The sequence below is a fragment of the Nelumbo nucifera genome, chromosome 2, assembly GCF_055504915.1.
Source record: "Nelumbo nucifera cultivar China Antique chromosome 2, China Antique-T2T, whole genome shotgun sequence".
Classification (NCBI taxonomy): domain Eukaryota; kingdom Viridiplantae; phylum Streptophyta; class Magnoliopsida; order Proteales; family Nelumbonaceae; genus Nelumbo; species Nelumbo nucifera.
Window position 1 is genome coordinate 56,119,243 of NC_142650.1, and position 20,311 is coordinate 56,139,553.

At 39.1% G+C, this 20,311-nt stretch overlaps 1 pseudogene across 3 annotated transcripts; it reads left to right on the forward strand.

Moving 5' to 3' along the window:
- Window positions 1-272: 272 nt before the first annotated feature.
- On the forward strand, window positions 273-19,658 carry LOC104586318 (pentatricopeptide repeat-containing protein At5g66520 pseudogene; annotated as a pseudogene). Of its 3 annotated transcripts, none has more exons than XR_733434.3 (3): window positions 273-2,462; window positions 16,101-16,392; window positions 19,520-19,658. The product of XR_733434.3 is annotated as a pentatricopeptide repeat-containing protein At5g66520 pseudogene, transcript variant X2 (transcript). The 3 variants fall into 3 exon arrangements; XR_733435.3 differs by lacking the exon at window positions 19,520-19,658 and adding an exon at window positions 17,809-19,491; XR_733436.3 differs by lacking the exon at window positions 19,520-19,658 and adding an exon at window positions 16,482-16,787.
- Window positions 19,659-20,311: the final 653 nt, after the last annotated feature.

Consider the following 20,311-nt stretch of genomic DNA (forward strand, 5'->3'; position numbering starts at 1 on the left):
CTTATTTTTAAGCGCTTATTCAATAAACATTTATTTTTCAAATAAGCACTAAAAATGGAAAAAAATTGGCCTTAGACTTTGCTTAGTAAAAAAGGAAAACAAAGAGTAGCCCGGCTCGGCCCAGCCCACGGTCCGGCACAAATCTACTTGGGCTAGTGTCAGGGCCGTGCCGGGCCTGACCTTTTAGGGGTTCCGAGTCAGCCAGTGGCACGGGTGGTCCGCAAAATCGTGAACGGTACGGCCCACTTTACCAACTAGGCCTTATTGGTTTGATGACAGGAGTTACTGGCTTGACGCCGGTGAGTTCGCTCATTCGAGTCTTCTTCAACAAGGAGAGCTATAATACCTATTGCAGTTGCTCCGGGAGGCACATATTTTAATTCAACTTTGGTTCTGACATAATGAGAAAGTGAAGGTAGAGAGGCCTGCACCACGAGGAAGCCCAGATTCTTCTTCTTCGTTATGTACTCGATAACCGTATTAACCAACACCCAATTGTAGTCGTAGCTCCCCTGTCAAGGAGGAAGAGGGAAAACTGGGGAACGGAGAAAACAGGAGAGAACACGGCCAGAAAGCAGACCATACAAATGCTGGTCAATGCAGGTAAAGACACCAATAAGCCTCCAAAGGACTCTTCGTTCTCTCCTGCAACTGTCCTCTACTGTAAACCACTTGAAGCAAATCCACTGTCGCCTTCTCGTCCTCGACCTCCACCAAGACCAATTCCTCATAACCAATCTCATTACTGTCCTCTCCCAACGCTTTCGAGCTATCAATTATTCCTTCTCCATCTTCACCCACACCCACAATCCTAACACTTTCCTTTTCAACGCCATGATTCAAGCTTTATCTGAAACACCCGGGTTTCAAAGCAATGCCATTCAACTTTATATCCTCCAAATGCGCTACGGAACTGAACCCACGAGAAGACCCAACCGCTTCACATTCCCCCCATTACTTAAGGCTTGTGTTGCCACCTTCCGTTTGGTAAAACCCATACAGGAAATACATGCTCAAGTAACCAAGTTCGGAACTTACTCAGATGTCTATGTTGGAACCACTTTGCTGGATTCATATTCTAGATATAGTGAGGTTGAGTTCGCACGAAGGGTGTTTGATGAGATGCCGATTAGAAATGTAGTATCTTGGAATTCCATGGTTTCGGGGTTGGCAAGGTGTGGGGAAGTATGTACTGCGAAGGAACTATTTGAAAGGATGCCCGATAAGAATTTGGTTTCTTGGACAAGCATGATCTCAGGCTATGCACAAAATGGGTATTTCAATGAGACCTTGGCAATGTTCGATGACATGGTTGCTTCAGGCGTGAAGCCAAATGAGATTACTTTGGTAAGTGTCTTATCGGCTTGTGCAAATCTAGGTGCGCTTGGACTTGGGAAGAGGATACATTCATTCTTGGAGGATAATGGTTATGGGTTGGATTTGTTTCTGGGAAGTGCTCTAATAGACATGTATTCAAAGTGTGGTATGACAACTGAGGCTCTTCAAGTATTTGATAGGATGCTAGAGAGGAACGTGGTTGCTTTCAGTGCAGTGATTGTGGGCTTGGCAATGAATGGTAGGGGACTGGAGGCTATTAGGATCTTTGAGGATATGAGGTTCCAAGGAATGTTACCCAACGATATTACCTTCATTGGTGTGCTATGTGCTTGCTGTCATGTGGGTTTGGTGGATAAGGGGCAATATTATTTTCATAGCATGACAAGGGAGTATTCTATAGTTCCCAAGCTCCAACACTATGCATGTATGGTTGATCTCCTTGGCCGAGCTGGCCTTCTTGATCAAGCTTACCAATTCATCACAGAGATGCCTATCAAGCTAGATGTTGTGGTATGGGGAGCCTTGCTTGGTGCTTGTAGGATCCATTGTAACTTTGAACTGGGTGTACATGCTGCACACAAGATTTTAGAGCTAGATCCCCAACATTCTGGAGGTTTTGTTTTTTTGTCCAGTGCATATGCTAGGAGTGGAGATTGGGATGCTGTGAAAAAGGTGAGAATGATGATGGAAAAATCAGGGATGAAGAAAACACCTGGGAGAAGTTGGATTGAAATAAACAACATTGTCCATCAGTTCTTTGCAGGAGATAAGTCCCATCCCCTTAGTGACAAGATTTATATGAAGTTGGATGAGTTGGCCAGGCTGATGGAGTTTGAAGGTTATACACCTAATGTGGAGTCTGTATTTTATGACATAGAAGAGGAAGAGAAAGAACAATCATTAAATGTTCATAGTGAGAAACTAGCTATTGCCTTTGGGCTGCTCAATAGTCCTGAAGGAACCCTCATTAGAATTGTGAAAAATCTCCGGGTTTGTGATGATTGCCATTTTGCTATAAAACTGATCTCAAAGATTGTAAGGAGGGATATAATATTAAGAGATAGCAACCGTTTTCATCATTTCACTGGAGGGACATGTTCTTGCCAAGACTATTGGTGATAAAGGTCTAAGAACCAGTAAAATGAGTTACTTTTGGCTATGGCCAAATAGATTACTTCTTTCTGTGTCTTTTATGGTTCAATTATTGCTTTGCTGATTTGGATTTCACTCTTCTTTTCGTGTGTTGTTATAACACCTACTGATCATTGATTGAGGTTTTTATTCTAAATGAGAAATGATAGCCAATAGTCAGCAGCCGAAACTTTAACCTGTGATTGGTTGAATTATTAGTTTTATGATTTAAATTATTAGTTTATTTTTGCTTAACTAGTTATTTTGATGTTAGTAAATCTGCAATACAAATTTGATATTAAAGGAAAGAGAACAACTTTGGTTTTAGTTTCTTATATAAAGTAATGTCTATTGGTTAAGTCTGTTTTTGTTCTTCTTATTTTGTATTTTTATCAGGTGTTAAGCAAGGATGAATTAGAAATCTTTCTGGAATTTGAAAAGGGTTTTGCTTTTCCATTTTTTTATTTACCTTTCTTATACTTGGATATGCTGGTGTGAAAATTTTAATAAATTCTCATGCAACATAATTCACTTAATCAAGTGATTGAGCTTTTATTATTTTGGGTAAGGCCCATTCAGGGAATCATACGGATTGTTCCCCTTAATTACATCTCCACAAGAAAGTAAAGAACACCTTTTGATTCTGACTTGGAGAAATGAACGCATAGAACAAAAGAAAAGAACAATAGGGTACTTAAAAAGAACTTTTCATTTGCTTTTCTTTTACATCAAATGTACAAGAATGAGAAGAAAGAAGAAGAAAATACAATTGAGAAACTATACAGCAGCTATACATTTCTCTTTTCTTTTTAATACAAAGAAAATTTCCTTTTCACTCATTTCTTCACAATAAACTGTAGTCAATCAGATGAAATTCTGATTGTAGACAGCCTTAATCCTTGGAATTTTGCATACAAAAAAGGAACTGTAGTCAATCAAATTGAATATTTGATTGTAGATGATTTTCATCCCTCTGCTCTTCATTTTCATTTGAAGGGAACCATAATCAGCCTTCGAGAATTAGACTGTAGATGGTTTAATCCCTAACTTTGTCTTGAAAGAGGGACCATAATCAACCAAGTAGAGGCACCTGGTTGTAGATGGTTTATGACTTTATTCCCCTCTATTTCCTTTCTCAAAAGTAAAAACAAAAGAGAGAGAAAGAAGGATACATTGCAGAAGACATAAACAGGAAGTATTTACAGAGAGGACTTTCCTTTTACTACCTATATTAGTGAGACAGAGACTTTTCCTTCCTTGCCTTCCCTTGAGTACTTCTCTTTTCTTCTCTCCTTATCTTTGCTTTTCTTGAGAATCTCTTGTGAAATTTTTCTCGAAGAGTCTCTCCATGTGTTTCTAGCTTCCCCTTAAATAAGGAATGGGTTAGTTATGTAACTACATCCTCCTCTTAGGTGAAGGACACCTGTCCCTCCCACTTAAAGAGAGGGAACTCCCATACGGAATACTTTTTTATAGTTTTAATGATTTGGCTAGCAGACTAGCCAACCCACTTATTTGAGTTCTAGTCTATTTAAATATTATTTGGATTAAAAAAATTGCCTTCAACAGGATACTGTAACTGGAGTAACATGTTGGTGGGTCTAGGATTTGGGTTGAGATTGAGCTTGTAGGATTCTGGTCCATTCTTTCTTGGTTTTTTAATCTTGTTGTGGTAGGAGTGTGGTGTTTGGGGTGTGATGTGTGAAGTGGGATCTTCTTTGCTTTCATCTTTTTCGACTGCTTATTTATCATCTAAGAGTGTATTATTCTCTTTTTTAATAAATTTCTTGTTTACAATGGAGAAAGACTGTGAAATAAATTTAAAAATGACAAAGAATATATAATATAACAAAAATAAATCAACAAATTGCTTTACTTAATTGGAAGGCATGATACTGGATGCTTAAACATGCTTGGCTTATTGCCATGTTGAGACAACATAATGATATAGGTCGAGTAGGGGAAGCCCCTTTCTATCCAGCAATGGTGGACTGGAAGTATGGGTAAAGAAGATTTCAGATGTGAGAAAGGATTTTGACCTGGACTGGACACTGTAGATTTGAATCTGGATTTCATATATGATCTCTTGCAAGTAAAATTCAAGAAAAATTACAAGGCAGCAGCTAATAGGAAAGGACGAGGGTTTGTGGGTTAAAGAAGATTAGGGATCTGCACTCTGCAGTAGAGAAGAGTGCAGCAAGAGAAAAAATATGAAATAAAGGAAGAAAAGAAAGAGGGGAGAGAGAAGGCATACATGCCAAAGCAGTACTCATATAGACACTTTATTTCATGTTCAAATATGAAATCTTGATAACATAAAATGGTCCTACAGAAACATGCAGTCTCAGCCCGCTTTTGTTCTAGTCCAAACTCTAAACTCTAAACCTGATTACTGAATTTTATTAATTAATAAAACGTGAGTACAACAAAGTAGGGAACCCAAATAGGGAGGCTGGCCTTGGCTAACCTCCTTACATGAAGACAACAGCCCCTAGCCAACTTGGCCCCAATACAACTGATCCCTTGATATCCCTTGCTTTGCTAATTCATATACCAATACATTGGATGCCCTTGGAATCCAAAATCCAAATCGCTTTTGCTTGCCGCTCCTCTATAATTCTTTGTAGCTCCCTAAAGATAAATCTATAATTTCAAGCTAACTTCTGTTCATTCTTTAACCACCCAATGACTATTTTTGAATCCTTTTCAACATCAACTTCTTTTGTATTCCTTGCATTTTTTGAGGGAAATAACAAGGTGTTATATTAAGTATCAAAAACATGTACAAAATGAGCACCCAAAGAAAAATCAGGGTGCTGTGTTGCTGCTAGAGAAGTGTGCTCTATTTACACAAGATTTTTCCAACATATCTGCATAAGAATTGAATTCTTTGGGAATCCAAGTAATTGAGACTTGCAACTGGAGTGCAAGATCTCTTGCTTCAGCTTGGAAATGATCATATAAAGCCAAGGGCCTCCCTGTTCATTTTAATCCATCCAATGGTGTTGGCTGAGTCTTCGGCAACTGTTATTGGAGAAAGACCTAAGTGTTTAGCAATGTGGAGACCAGTGAGGACTGCTAAGATCTCTGCTTTCACAGAGTTACTATCTCCAATTGGACCGTTGTAAACCCAGATGATGTCACCTCCGTTTGTCAACAAAAGACCACCAATACCAGCAGGACCAGGATTTCCCATGCAGCAGCCATCAAATTTTAAAATAAAATCACTTGTAAAAAGGGGAGAAGCTCTGGGAGGGGTTTGAGCCTGAAGCTGTGTTGTTGGAGAGGAGTGAAGTATCTACAATAAATTCCTATGTAAGTTATCCAAAGAGGTGCCAGCAAATTCCTTGCTTTTGCTCTCCTTAATCCTGCAAGTGCGGCCCAAATCTCTGTCCCTATTGAGGTTCCTGTTCCTAGGGTCCAAAAAAGAACTCAAGGACGTTTCCATTTTCATCCCTGAAAATTCCACCTGTACTTGAAGGCCTAGGATTACCCAAGCTACAGGCCTACAACCATCAAAATTAACTGGCCCAAAGATGGTGGAACCCAACTGACCAAAGGCTTAATCTTCCAAGGACAAGAGCTTGCCATTTGCCTCCAATTTCCGAGAATGTCTACTATGAAATCAAAATATAAGTGTGCACCACTTTGATTGAGAGGTTGTCAATGATTTCTTCTATACCTCTTTCCTTGTCCTTGAAGAGACAGGCATTCCTTTCTTCCCACATGCACCAAAGTATAGCTGCCTTGGTACATCTCCAAAGCACCTTCCCTCTTCTCTTTAGATGTAAATCAGTCCTCTAAATCTGATGTGAACTTGGGAAAATTAGAGAGAAAAGAGGAAGAAAAGAAGAGAACAACAGTGCAAGAAAAGGAAGACGGAGAAAAGAGGAGGAGGAATAAGAAAAGTTCGAATATGTCTGCCCTCCCTTCTCTAATCCTTTTTACTAAACTTCAATTTGAACATAATTACAAGTATACCCTTAAGTGGGCAGCCAGCTAGGCAGTAACATAAAGAGAACTAGCAAAAGAAATAACAGGCCCATTAGCTAACAAATAAATAAAACATACTACAAGAAAAGATACTAGGGCCCATTCAGCCTAGTCTTTTTACACTCCCCCTCGAGCTGAGCATAGATGTTAATCATGCCCTGATTGCTTATATAGTGTGATAGCTTCCCTCTTGGAACTCCCTTGGTCAAAATATTAGCCAACTGCTCTTCTGAGGTGATGAATGGCAAACAAACTTCTCTTGAGGAAACTCTTTCTCATATAAAATGTCTATCAACCTCAATGTGCTTAGTTCTATCATGTTGAGCAGGATTATGTACAATATTGATAGCTGCTTGGTTGTCACAGTAGAGCATTATTGGCTTCTCATAGTCAACTCCCAATTCTTCTAAAAGGGATTGTAGCCATTTTGACACACCATGTGCCATAGCCCTATATTCGGCTTCAGTAGAGAATCTGACAACAACAGACTATTTCTTACTCCTCCATGAAACAATATTCCCTGCCACCAAAGCACAATAACCTGAGGTGGATCTCCTATCATCAATACATCCTGCCCAATCAGCATCAGTGTATGCTTCCAGCTTCATGTGTCATGTTTGACAAATAGAATACCTTTCCCTGGAGTACCTTTCAAGTAACACGGAACTCTTTCTGTAGCAGCTAAATGAGTATCTCCAGGAGAATGCATAAATTGACTAATAACACTCACTGCATAGGAAATGTCCAATCGAGTCATGCAAAGGTATAACAACTTCCCAAGCAGTCTCTGAAACACTCCCTTATCAGATAAAAGTTCACCATCTGTAGCAAAAAGCTTGTGATTGGGATCAATAGGAGTGGATGCTAGTTTAACACCAAGTTTGCTAGTCTCAGCAAGGAGGTCAAGGACATATTTGCGTTGAGAAATGAAGATACCATCTTTAGATCTAGCAACTTCAATGCCCCAAAAATATCGGAGATCTCCTAAATCCTTGATCTCAAATTCAGAGTTAAGAAATCTTTTGAGTTTACTAACCTCTTGGGTGTCATTACCCGTGACCACAATATCATCAACATAGACTATACAAAAGGACACTAGAGAGCCACTTCTTTTCAAGAACAAGGTATGATCCGATTGAGTTTGTGTGTAACCAAATGAGACAAGAACAACTTTGAACCTCTCAAACCAAGCCCAAGGAGACTATTTGAGACCGTAAAGAGATTTTTGCAGTTTACACACCTTCCCCTGCATTTCCTTTCCATACACCCCAAGAGGCAAAGACATATAGACCTCTTCATGTAGTTCACCATTCAAGAAGGTATTTTTAACATCAAACTAGTGGAGAGGCCAATCAAAAGTAGCAGCCAGATATAACAAAACCCGGACTGAGGTCATCTTAGCCACATGAGCAAATGTCTCAAGATAGTCAATACCATACATTTTGAGTGTAGCCTTTAGCAACCAACCTGGCCTTAAACCTCTCAATAGAGCTATCAGAGTGATATTTAATGGCAAATACCCATTTACAACCCATTGGTTTCTTCCCTTTAGGCAAGTCAACAATATCCCAGGTATGGTTCTTATGCAAAGCATCCAGTTCAGCCATCATAGCATCCCTCCATTCAGGTTTAGATAAGACTTCTGGTACAGACCTGAGTATCACATGGGAAGAAACAGAAGCAAGAAAAGAGTAGTAGGTAGGAGATAGAAGGTTATAAGATAGGTGTTTGGAGATACAATGGGCTGTACACTTACGCTTGCCCTTGCGGAGAGCAATAGGAAGATCAAGGTCTGGGAAAGATGTAGATGGGTCAGAGGAAGGCTGACCTGTTACCTCAGTAATGATGGAAGGAGCAAGAGGCTCTTCTATAGGAGTGGAAACAACTTGCCCATGTCTGAATTTGTGCCTCTGATACCACCTTTGAAGAATAGGATGAGGAGGAATTATAGGAGGATGAGGTGGAGGAGGAGGAACAGAAATATTGGAGGTAGGCCTAGTGGAAGAAGTTGACACCTCATGAGATGACTCAAAAGGAATTGCTGGAGACATAGCAAAGGGTTCCTCAGATTTCTCCCCCTTAGAAGGAATACTAAAGAAAGGAGCAGACTCAACAAATGTGACATCACGAGATACAATATGAGTGCCATTAACTGGATCAAAACAACAATATCCCTTCTGTATGGGGGCATATCCTAGGAAAACACATTTACGAGCTTTAGGTTCAAATTTGTGCCTTTGATGGCTGTGAACATGCACATAGCAAGTGCACCCAAAAACACTGAGAGGAAGAGAAAAGAGATCCTCATCCGGAAAGAGAAGGCTAAAGGGGGTTTTAAAGCCAAGAACCCGGGAAGGCATACGGTTAATCAAAAAGGTAGCAGTAAGGACAACATCTCCCCAAAATTTTATAGGAACATGGGATGTAAAAAGGAGGGATCTGGTAACTTCAACCACATGTTGGTTCTTCCTTTCCGCCACTTCATTCTGTTGTGGAGTGTAGGAACATGAACTTTGATGAATAACCCCAAAAGTTTCAAGATAGGCTGAGAGGGTTTTTCTCAAAATACTCCTTAGCATTATCAGAACGGAATATTTTGATCAAGGTGTTAAACTGGGTAAGAATGAGTTCATGAAATTTGTGCACAGTAGTTGGTACTTCATCCCTGGATTTCATGAGATAAATCCAAGTGTAACGAGAGTAATCATCAATAAAAAGGATAAAGTACCTGCAACCCCCCATAGTAGGCAAATGATATGGCCCCCACACATCAGAGTGAACAATATGAAAAGGAGAAATAGATCTTTTATTGCTTACTGAATAAGATTGTCTACAATGCTTTGCCAGTTCACATGATTCACAATGAAGACTTGATAAAGACACTCCCTTAAACATATCTGGAAATAAATGACTCAAAGCAGAAAAAGACAAATGACCAAACCGAAAGTGACATAACATGACTTTGTCAACAGACTCTAACAAGACTGACTCCAAGGCAATTCCATTAGGTGGTCCAAGAGCACAATTAGGTGTGTCCAGCAAGTATATTCCGTTCGCCTTATGGCCACTCCCAATCATCCTCGGAGACTGTAGGTCTTGAAAAGCACAATGAGTGGGAAAGAAGGTTATGCTACAGTTCATGGATTTAGTCAATCTACTAACAGATAAAAGATTTGTATTAAGTTTAGGGACATGAAGGACAGAGGATAAATAAAGGGTGTTAAAGGTTTTTATATTCCCTTTGCTAGAAATGGGAGCAAGGGACCCATCAACAAGGGATATTTTCTCTTTACCAGAGATAAGGTGGTATGAACAAAAAAGGTTAGACAAGCTGGTCATATGGTCTAATGCACTAGAGTCAATGATCCAAGGGATTTTATTATTACCTGAAACTGAAGCATGGTTTGCAGAAGCACAAATACCTGAGTGAGCAAATGCTGCTGCTGATGATGTGTTGCCTGAAGAGTGAGATGTAGAAACAATAGCCTCCAAGTGACTTAACAACCTACCATACTTTTCAAAATCTGCCTTCGTTGCTGCCAACTGTTCAATGGTGGACTTCTCTTCACTCTCCTTACTTCCTCCTTTTGGTATTGTGGCAACACTAACTGTCTTCGACTTTCCTATCTGATTGCCCTTCTTAAAATTGTTGTTATTCTTAAACCGGTCAGGATGAAGCTTCTAGCAAGTGTCCTTCGTATGCTTCGGTTTCTTGCAATATTCACATACCTGCTCCTTCTTCTCAGTTGAACCCTTCAGCTTTATTCCTTTATGTGCAAAGTGTTCCATAGGTGGACTCTATAACTGAACCTGTCGCCTACTCTCCTCACTACTCACCATAGCATATGCCTGGGCAAGAGTAACATCATCTTTGGCCAGAATATTCTACCTAATGATGTCAAACTCAAGGTTGAGTCTAGTAAGAAATTCAAACACCATGTTTCTTTCCACCAACTTCCTAAACATTTCTGAATCATTTTTAGTCTCCCATGCAACTGTCTCCATAACATCAATTTCCTGCCATAAGGATTACAATATAGAATAGTAGATTGCCACACTCTTCTCCCCCTTTCTTAGATTCTTCACATCACTTTTGAGCTTATAGACTCTAGCCACATTCAACTTCTGTGAATAAGTTTCAGTAACACTGTCCCAGATCTCCTTGGCAGAGGACATCCAGAGATAGTGCTGACTTATATGAGGCTACATAGAGTTGACTAACCATCCTATGACAGTATAGTTTTCCTGTATCCATTTTTCATATTTAGGATCTATCTCTTCGGGTTTCACTTTACTGCCTGTGAGATACCCTAATTTTCCTCTACTACAAACATAAATCCTTATAGATTGTGCCCAATCAAGATAATTTGTCCCATCTAGCTTGATTGTGGTCACACCAATCAAAACGGAATCTACCAAGCCAAGCCCGGAAACTGGCACCTGCTTGAACTCACTTCCGTATTGCTCCATTAATCAAACAAATAAAAAAACCAGAACTTTGGTCCTTATAAACTTACTTGAAGTCAAACCAGTACCCAGATGCTTGAAAACTAGGGTTTCACTGCGTTCGGCAGTTGGGGAGAAAGAGAGAAGATGCAGCCGTTCCTACTAGAGCTTCCCAATCTCTTCCAAACCTGAACCGCCCTCTTTTAGGAGTCAAAAGACACCTCCCAAGCACAGAGCGCCACACCCAAAGCTTCACTTTTACTTGTAACTTCGAAAATCTCTAATCGGCTAGGGTTTTGGGCAGAAACAGTACAACACAACTTCTTGGCAATATCCGGCCAGATTTACACTCTCCAAACCCTCTACCAACTAGGCCAAAGATCCTCTGAACTATAGAGAACCTATCTCTCCATACACTCTTTTAATCGAAGGGTGTATGGGAAAAGAGAAAGAAGAAAAGAAGGAAGAAAGAAACCTGCTCTGATACCAAGATGTAAATCAGTCCTCTAAATCTGATGTAAACTTGGGAAAAATTAGAGAGAAAAGAGGAAGAAAAGAGGAGAACAGCAATGCAGGAGAAGGAAGATGGAGAAAAGAGGAGGAAGAAGAAGAAGAGTTTGAATATCTTTTCCCTCCCTTCTCTAATCCTTTTTACTAAACTTCAATCTGAACATAATTACAAGATATCCTTAAGTGGGCGGTCAGCTAGGCAGTAACATAAAGAGAACTAGCAAAAGAATAACAGGCCCATTAAGATAGGCCCATTAGCTAACAAATAAATAAAACATACTACAAGAAAAGATACTAGGGCCCATTCAGCCCAGTCTCTTTACATCTTTGACGGAGAGAATGAGTTGAGGAATAAGCTCAATCCACCAAAGGAACCCAACTGATTCCAAAAGGATCATAAGGTTTAAGAAATAGAAAGGCTTAAAACCTAAGAGGCTGACTTTATTTGGTTAGTGGATCCCACTTAAAAGCAAATCTAGAAAATAAACAAAAATCAACCCAGATTCAAACTGACCCAAAATGACCAAACAACCCCCACATTAAAGATGCTAGAAGGTTCTGAGTGTCTCTTTAGGTTCTGAATATTTGGGGGGTCTGCTTCAGCCACACCTTCTATTAGAGGTCCCTCTAGGGGGCAGCTGGACCTGTGTACCCATGGTCAAAACCCCCATTTTCTGAGATTTCTCCAAATTGTGGATAAACTTTTTCCTTCTTTTTCTTTCTCCTCCAGTCCTGCATCAATACAATACTGGTACTGACACTATATACAACATTAATACTATCAGAGTATATTTGTTTTATTTTCATAGGAAATGCTTTGTCACCTAATTCCTTAATGTTATTTCAACAAGAATATGGATACCACACTTTTAGAACTTCATGAATACCAGGGGTTATTAGGGGATTTTTATAACAGAAGAAATATCTGAATTGAATGATTTTGCTTTGTCTTTTAATGAATTAGTTATTACGGACGTTGTGAGCTCCTTAATGGCTGAAGCTGAACTTGGGTTGGTTATGATACATTTGAATATTTTGTTATTTAATTAATTTATTCACTAAAAGAAAAAAAACAATAAGTCATTCAGTTAAGCCACTTCAGCTGCTATCACATGACCCCTAAGTATTGAGAGAGGTAGCTAATTTATAAAACTAAGCATAAAATAAAAAGTTCTTGGCACATTGGACTGAAAGATCATATCTTATCCTTGTCCTGGATTTTGAGAAGCTAGGGATCATGCCTCATTTCCCATGTAAGTGTTCACATTTGAATCCATATATGGCTTCATAGATGATAGATTGGAAGCATATTGTTGAATCTATAAGGCAGAACTGGTTGAATAACCACAGATTTCCTTAGTTGTGTACATGTGTAGTCATATTCATAAGATCCCAGACAGGGAATTCATTTTTCACATTAAACAATGTGGAAAGTGAAAACTTACATTATGGACTTATGGAACATTCTGAGGCTCCAATTAGTTTTTTTCTCAATAAGAGGCTCCAAGTAGTTAAAAGCTTAGACTACATATTACACATGTTATTCTCACAGTGATTTTATCCTATGTTACCAAGATAACTGTACATGCATAGAGTATTGATATGAAACATGAGAAATACTCAGTTCAACACTGTCTACTGCATGGACAATTCTAGATATACTTAATAGTGTCAACTTTAAAAATATATAAATGCTATGCTATGTTTTAACAAATTATACTATAAAAATTCTGTATACACTATGCATTTAGTTAAATTCGGTGAAACATAAGCCTTGAAAAGTCACATTAGGCTGTATTTGTTTCAATGTAAAAAAAATGAAATAGATTTTTTTTTTCAGGCTGACATATTTGTCATATATTTTCATCCCTTTTACAATTAAAACTTTTGTTTTGCTTGTCATTTACATCAGAACAAACTTTGAAGGGGTGGAAAATGAAACTTTTGTTACAAAAGAGGCAGAAGCAATAGTTGAAATATTTCAGTATGAACACTGAAATATTTTACATAGAAACAAATACAGACTTAGCTTCAAAAACTGGTTAGAAAAGCAGAATATTAGCATATTGATATATTATATGAGATGCCTGTACCATCTGTGTCTAGGATTTTAGGAAATGGAGTCTTACCTTCATTTCAAGCACCCATAGTCCATGTAAGTACCATGTCTTGGTATCATTGATTTTATCTATCAGTAAATTTCCTGGTGCTATACAATTTTTTTTTTCTCCATGTTCACATGTTTGATCAATTAGAAAATCTTTCACTAGATGTAGTTCTAATTTTTGCCGGCATATTCAGTTAATCAGTTCTGGGGTGTCATCCCAGATTATCTTGTGAGGCTAATTACTGCTTCACGACAGTTTGCACTTTACTGTAGCAGTGAGATAGTTAACAGTCTTTAGAATTTAGAGAAACTGGACCTTATATAGTTCTTTTGGATAGAGTTTTCTTTTTTTCCTTCAGTACTTGATTTCTGCTAAACTTTGCTAGGGGTTCACTACTTGGAAGAAGCTGTCTTTATCTTTAACTTTGACTATGGGCAACTGAAACTGGTTTTCCATGCACATGAGGAACATAAACAGGTATCTAGGGACATAAACTGGTTTTCAAAGTTAAACTTGAACTAGGGGTTGAACTTGGGCAAGCCTGATCTGAACTTCTGTATGGGCTGTTCTTAGATCTTCAGGCTTCAGGATTGGTCTTAGGCCTGCAAAGTTGGGCCTGACAGTTGGGATTGAGCCTCAACTTGAGCAGACGTGACATTTTCTGATAGATGGACCACTATCTTTATGTGTGCAATACATATTTAGGTCATGCATATCTATGTAGATTATGTACTTGCACACTAGTTGAACTCCTAAAATATATTTACACTATATACAGCATTAGGCCTAAGCCCCTGTATGAACATGGACGTGCACCATGAGCATTATGTGTAAATTTGTGTGTGGTAATAGTTTTATGTATTTTATTTTATTTTCCAAATTGGACTGCAGAGCCAAAATGGAATTATTAACCTGACCAACCTACTCAGGTCCAAGCCCATACCGAGTTCTGCATGGATTTAATTCAGGTGGACTTTGATCAACCAGCTTGGGTTTTACCTCATATGGAGCTGGGCGTTGGGTTAGGACCTAGTTAGGGTTGGGCCTGCGTTGGCTCTAAAACCTGCTTGCCCCAAACCCAATCTATTGGGATGGGTGGAAAATGGTAAAGGTTAGGATAGGGTTGAGGCATCAAATATCCTGATTCGACCGTAATATAACATGTTATATTATGGTTGGTAAGGTCTCGTGCTGGTTGTAGTGGACACTTGGGATTGAATCCCACCTGCACCTGGGTTGGGGGATAGGCTATCCCCCGTTGTGCTTCAAAAGATATAAAAAAAATGTTATATTTTCAGTCATATATCTTTTAAATCTTTGTTTGTACATGAGGGGGAAGATAGAGAAGGGTTCTGTCAGGTAGTTTGTAAAATATTACATTTATCTACTGTTAGTATATTATTCTTGTGTATATAATATGTGTCTTTGCATGTCGTGGTGTGTGATTTAATCCAACCAGTTTAGTATCATAACTGGGTTGGGTTAGGATCAAGAATGCTGGGCCGAAAATCAGGTCAGTTAGGGTTTGGGTTGAGGTTACGTGTTAGGCCAAGATACCACAACCAAATCCAATGCATCTCAAGTTGCATCCCTAACCATATGGTTGTTCATGTGGCATCCTTTATCCATCTGTTAAAGCATATGATCTTCAGTCATCTTCTTCTCTGATTAATACCTTTGCTCCAGTGTACAAGTAAGTTCTAATTTTATTATTAATGTATATATTTCTGCTGAAGTCATTTTACCATGGTCAACATGTCTGGCATATTAAATGTGCTAGCAGTTTTTAGTTGTGCTTGAGTATTGGAGCATAAACTGTTTCTTTTACCTTTTCCTTTCTTCTTTATTGGTTAATGTTTCCACAATATTAGGCATGGAACCTAATGTGCTTGCTAGATTTTTATTTATTTATTTTTTTGGGGTGCTGGGGTTTTGCTAGGGTTTTGTCGTATTTTGCTTTTCTTTTGATAATGAAACATTATTGAATTGAAAGTTTGACAAAACCTTGGCAATTCATTGGCAAAAATATGACAAAACCCTAAAAGGATTTTGGTCAGTCAAATCTAGCTCTAGGCAGGTCTTGTTTAGTGACCAGTCTTGTATAGACAGAAAAAAGATGGAAAAATAGCAAGTAGGAGATGGTTCATGGGTCTTCACAGGGAGGGATAGTTTGCTACATGTCAATAATATGTTTGCCAGAGTTTTGAGTATAGCTTACTATGTCATGATAAATTTAAGTGCAAGTTACATAAAAATGTTGGCACTTTATCATTAGAATTTCCAATGATAAATTGAGTTTTACATGTAAAAGTGCCATGTATAGAAGGGTTGTACTATTTTAGCAAGACAATAATTGTTGAGTTCAATATACATCCCATCAAATTTTAGTCCAGTTTTGTTTTGTTCTTAACCTTAATTTTTGTTTTCCTGAGGTAAAAGAAAAATTGCACTTTTCTTGGGTTAAACAATTTTTGTCAGTAATGGGTTTATCTCTCTTAATAATCCAGGAGTTTGGGATCTAATGATTTTCACGACCTAGTTTCATTTACCCTTTTCTCTTTTTTGAATCTCCAGAATGAAAATCTTTGTGAGCGACTTGCCCATGGATACCCTTTTTTAGAAGCAGAGGTTGCATATTGTGCTTGGCATGAGTTCTGTGAGTCTGCTGTGGATTTCATTGCTAGGAGATCCAGACTTGCTTTTCTTGATACTGATGCAGCAGGCTTGCCACATGTAATTCAAATATTGGCTGCTGAGCACAAGCGTGACAAATCAAGGCAGAAGCAAGAGCTACAGAAGGCAAGGCAATTCTTGGAAGCTTTTAAGTCATGTAAGAATACTCAATTCCATGATGGAAAGCATACAGGTCAGACTACTACTTTTCATATTAATTTGACTAGTTTCCCATTTTACATTTCTGTCATCTCATGGGTCACTTGTTACTCAATTTGGCAGGGCTGTAAATTGAAATATAATGGTTTTTTTAGGAAGCTTAGTTTTTCGATGCCTGTAAACAGTGGTTCCCATGCACAAGAGATTATTAAAAAAATTCCTTACTGTTGATGTGAGGAATGAATAAGTTGTTTTAATTTACCTTGCCATTTCCACAAGTTTGATTCAATGGGTTGGGTTGGTGCCAGCACTGCACTTTCTATATTCCTCGTAATTTACCTGTCTTTGTTGAGGCATTTGATCCTCCTGAAATTGTAAATTTTATACAAATCTGTCAAAACATTATTTCCCATTTCCTGGGTTTCATTTCATTGTTTTCTGTAATTATCTCTTGATGTTTGCTGGATTTTTGGGATACCCTTCTCTTTTTCTTCGTTTTGGGGTGGGGTGGGGGCACTATTTCATTGTTCCTAATGATTAGAATGGACAATCGTCTGATTCAGCTTCTGTTCCTTCTGGGCTTTTAATTTTTCTGCATAAATGTGTTGTAATTAAGGGGGTGTTCTGTACGGTAGATGTTCTTTGGATTGCTTGGTTGCAAAACTCACCACACCCATAAAAAAGCATTCTTTTAGGGGTGTGGGCATGTGGCCGAAACCATTTATGAATGGTTTTGAAATGCAATCTATCACAATTTCTCTTCCACAAAGGTAAGGTGAGTGATTAACATATATAATGTAATAAATGACTGAAATGTACATACATCCACACCACAGTGCAAAATACCTTAGTCTCAGTTTGGTAGGAGTACAAGTACAAATATGTAGAGTGCAAAACCTTATATTTTGTATTATTCTGTATGTATTTATACTGTACATATTTGTATTTGTATTTACACTGTACGAAATACAAGGTTTTACACTCTACATATTTGTATTTGTACTCCTGCCAAACTGAGCCTTGGGATTGAGGTGTGGTTCAAACCATGTAATTTCAACCGCACCACAGTAGGGTCCAATAGATTCAAAGATACAACACCTTATAGAGACCACATTACTAACTCTACATTTGTTGTTATTTTTAGCTAACTAGTTCTTACTTTTAGGACAACCACACATTTATGCCCGAGATAAGAAGAGTGATCAAGCATGAACTTGATTGTTATTACGTTCTCATTTTTTATTGGTTGTTGCATTATCTGATATTAGTGTAAGAGAATGATTACTGTGGAAGGAAATCATATAAAAAAATGCTTGTAGTTCATAAGTTCTCCCTTGACCCAGTTTGTTGCATCTATTCTCAATATTTTGTTAAGCATAAACACAAAATTCCCCAGTCTAAGTGGATCTAAGATTCATTAAAAATGTCTGTGTTTCTATTACTTTATTAGTCATTCTAAGAAGAAGAAGAAGAAGAAGAAGAAGGGAGTGGAGATGAGCAACACCACCAACATCTGTATCACAGTTGCAAACGAGTATAAACACAAGCATTGATATCCCTTGAGCCAAGAATTGAACTTGCAGGCCTAAAAGAATGAAGATATGAAAGAGACTAGCCAACCGGAGGGTACCAGAAATTTGGTTCAAAGTAGAATTCAAGAGCGGAGTTGAAGGAAGAGAGTTCTCTATACAATCCCAATGATGGGATGGTGTCACGGGGGTAGTTCTACAGCAGAAGAAACCTGTGTGGCGTCCAGGCCAAGGCAGGCCGGGACATGCCTTTTGTATGCTTAGGGCTAGGAGTTGCCCAATGATGGCTCCACCAGTCAGTGGCATTGGATCATGACCTCAAGTCGCATGACCGGGGCTCTCGATTGGCTCTTGCCGGTCCATGGGAGGCGCCTCTTACATGCTAAAGGGGGAATACCATGATGTGAGGTGACTTGGCGCCAATGTGAAGGGTCTCCTGTATGCCGATGATGTAGGCACCCGATGTGCCATTGATGATAGGCAACCGTTGGGCCGGAACACACCCGTGCGTTAGGGGCAACGGGATAGCTCATTCAACAAGCAAGGCATTGGCGTGGTGAAGGGTCATGCTTAGGCCAGGCCCGCATGCCAAGCCTCCCTTGAGTGTCGGTGGCGCAGTGCCGGTCTATGCATTGTCCCCATGAGGAACCCTATAGTCATGCTAGCCATTAACCAAGGCTGCCCCGCAAGGGATGTTGGTCTATGAGTGCCAAGGTTAAGCACTTAAGGAGGTCAATCACCCCTCCTCAAAGAATATGTTAAGCTTTTGGTGGTTTGCCTGAAGATGACATGAAATTTTCCAATAATCTTACTGACAAAAATGACGGTGATGCCTCTTAACGTAAGTCTGCCAAGCATAGGCAAGGCTAAGCCTGTGTCAGACCGTGACAATGGGGTGCTTCCGATCCGTCCTATCGCCAGAAAAATTATAGACAAAGCAATGGCATTACTTGGGTTGGTGAATCAAACTCCAATGATGACAGTTTGGAGAAGCTCATTTGCCATTTTTATGCATATAGTATTTAGTTAATGGAAATGGGACTCAACCTAACTTTTGGCTGCCTGCATCTGCTGCATTAATTACTTGGTTTTGCATTTGCATCGATGCTCACAATATACCGTGGACTGGCCAATGAAGAAGTCATCGAATTGAAGACCACGTTGCAGTGGTTGTGGTTCAGATCATCTCCAACTTATTAGAGCCAGCTACCCTTTATATCGAGGGTTTTGCTACTGTCGCACTGTATTGAGTATTGAGAATGTGTGGTATGTTTTTGAAAATTTGAAGAATAATAAAGGGTAAATTTGACATTTTCATATATCTGTTAGTGTTCAGTTATGAAATAAATTAAGGGTATGGGTTACTTTTAAGGAATTTGTGCAAATCGTAGGGATAGTTTGAAATTTCCCCTTTTTTTAAGGACAAATTTTTTAAAATACCTTTATGGTTTAGATAATTGACTATTTACTCATTGTCTTAACGTATCTTTTGGTTTTTTTTGACAATTGACTAAGTCCTCCTTGTCATTAACGCCTGTTAACAGATAAATGAAAAAGATTATTTTATCCATTAATTTTTTTTTTTAATTTTCAAAACGAGACATTAACATTAGTGAATTAAAACTTTTGTAGTTGGACAACATCAACTAATGGAATCGTTGCAGCTGTCGCCAATTATGTCCATCGAGTTGAGAACAGAATTACATCCCTGAATATGAATGGATTGATAGACCTTCAACCCATTGGATTCGCCCTCATCAGATGCAGGTTCAAGTACGGGTCCCATGGCAATAGTCATAGTTGGACCATGAGCGTGTGTCATCTCATCTGTAGCGGGGGCTTCAGTATTATGACTGGAGGTGGGCGTTACTTGCAGATCTTCGGGTGGAGTGATCAACGTGGAAACGTTTGGAGCAGTGAGATCCAATCCGGAATTCCCTTGGAATGAGCCATAGATGCATGGGCTGGTAAATGCGTTTGGGTGATTTTTGGCATGGCAGCAGCTGTAGGCCTCACAGATTCGTAGGTTGGTAGATGCCTTGGGGTGAATGACAAATTCTAGGCGTTGGTGAACACGAGAATCTCGTTTAGGAGAGAACGATGGGTGACTTGCGATAAGTGTTCAAATTCCACTATGCAGGGAGAGGAGCTGGTAGCATTCGGTAAGGAGACTGGATCTGTTCCTCACACCTGGCGCCTCACACGCACATTCCATCATGCATTGAAAACATTTCCCGTACTTATTAAATATAATTCACAGGAGATGTTTCATCTCCCAATGCACGGTGGATGTGCCTGTGAGGTGCCCATTTGTGAGGAGAAGATCTCATCACGCCAGGAAGGGGGGAGCTGAATCATGTCACGTACGAGTGGGAGGATTCGACTCAACTACAGGCCCCTTCCTCTTTGATTCTACTTCTTCCA